Raw genomic sequence first — 2,199 nt, forward strand, 5'->3', positions numbered from 1 at the left:
ATACAATTTCACTGGGGTTCAGCTATGCTTATTCTTCTTTTGCTTGATTTTCCTCCTTGAAAATATATTATAAATGTCTTGACATCAATACATATGTATCAACATAATTTTGTTTAATAGTCACGTGGTGCTTCATGGTAAAGATTACAAAAATTTATTTAATCAGACATTTCCACTTTTGGCCTTTTATAAATCACCAAATGATAGACAAATGTGGATATACATCTTTGTGCACTTAATTAAGACTTCCTTAGATACTTCGAAGGGAGATTGCTGGACCGACAGAATAATGAAAGCAACAGTGTATGACTTTCATTACGATAACAGGAACAGGCTTTGACCCAAGTACTTTATGAGTGTGAACGGATTTAATCTTCTCAGGAAGTCGTTGAGGGGGTTTGTTGTTTTTATTAATTGTTTGTTGTTGTTAGTTGCTGGTGAGCTGATTCCAACACATGGCAGTTCGATGTTACCAAGTAGAACTGTTCATAAGGTTTTCTTGACTTTAATCATTATGGAAACTGATTTCAGTGCAGGCCATGAGAAACAGCTGGTCAAAATCACTCACTGTTAGGTTAGCACCTGAACACAAACTGTACCCTCTTCATTTTGGGGACTAGGAATTCAGGCACAGGACGGTTAAGACCAGTGAATGAGGCAATTGGAATCATCCCTGGCCAGCTGACTCTGAAGCCTGATTTGCATGTATTGGACTCTGTCTTGGAAGCCATGTGTTCTGGGGTTGGGGAGGGGGGATGTCTGTTACACAGTGAATGAAACTTTGGGTTGCTAATTGAAAAGTTTGTAGTTCAAGTTTGGAGGCAATCACTTCCATAAAGATTTCTTGGCTCAGAAACACTGTGGAGGGAGTTCTATTCTGTCCTGTAGAAGTCACTATGCTTTGTAATTGACTCGACAGCTGTGGGTATGTGACATAGTTTTACTGGCTTTCTGGGCAACTGGAGCCAATTTAGTCTAATGTTTGCAATATACGTAAATGTTTCTTTCTGCAGTCCCTTGGCTTCAGGGAGTATCACTCCCCGGTAAATATTTTGATAGTGTGATAGGTAAAAATAGGCATTTTTCGTTTTCTTCTACCTGCAGAAAGCTGAAACAGGATCCACATCTCACCATATAGAAAAATCAACTCAAGGTGGATCATAAACCTGGGAGTTAAGCCCCAAAACCATCAAGTTCATCAGAAACAAACTGGGATCAAGCTTAGATGGCTTACTTCACAGTATAAAGAGACTGCCAACTATGGCCAGATATGTGCAGTGTGGAGAAGATAAAACTGATGAATGGACCTTCTAGAGATTAAATCCCTGTGCACATCCAAAACTTTTTCTGAGAGTGAAAAGAAAACCTACAAGCTGGGAAAACATATTTGGCAATACCATTTCAGACAAGAGTCTTAAAAGTTTATAGAATACTATAGGGCCTCCACAAGAAAAAGACTGATAACACAGATACAAAATGGGCAAAAGACATGGAGAGACTTTTCACAGAGGAAGACATTCGAATGGCCAACAGACACATGAAGAAATGTTGAAAATCACTGACAATAAGAGAGATGCAAATAAAAAACACAATGAGGTACCATCTCACCCCAGTAGCAGTGGCAACATTTAATAGGCCAGCAAGTGATAAATGTTTGAGAGGATGTGGCGAGATAGGAACTCTCACACACTGTTGGTGGGATTGTAAAATGGTATAACCACTCTGGAAGATAGTTTGACATTTCCTCAAAAAACTAAACATAGACATTCCATATGACCCAGCTATTCCACTGCTTAGAATATACCATGAGAAAGTGAGAACGGAGGCACAGAGACTTGAATACCAGTGTTCATAGCAGCATCATTCGCCATTGCAAGAACATGGAAACAGCCCAAATATCCAACCACAGTGGAATGGATTGAGAAATGATGGTACACACACATGATGGAATACTATGCAGCACGCAGGAGTAATGATTTTGTAAATCACTACTTAACTTGGGAGGGACTGGAGAGCATTACGCTGAGTGAACTAACTCAGTTCCATCAGGACAAATACTGGATAAGACCATTATTGTAGAATGTGTATGAGAATCCAAGGGGGTGGGGGGAAGGGTGGGAGCAGAGGGATCACAGTGGGCGGAGTTAATCATCAGGTCGCACAATTTGATAGGTGGAAAGAGTGGTGTGTAAAGAAAAT

This window comes from Elephantulus edwardii, unplaced genomic scaffold (genome assembly GCF_000299155.1).
Source record: "Elephantulus edwardii isolate Elephantulus edwardi_28Jun2011 unplaced genomic scaffold, EleEdw1.0 scaffold00027, whole genome shotgun sequence".
Lineage (NCBI taxonomy): Eukaryota > Metazoa > Chordata > Mammalia > Macroscelidea > Macroscelididae > Elephantulus > Elephantulus edwardii.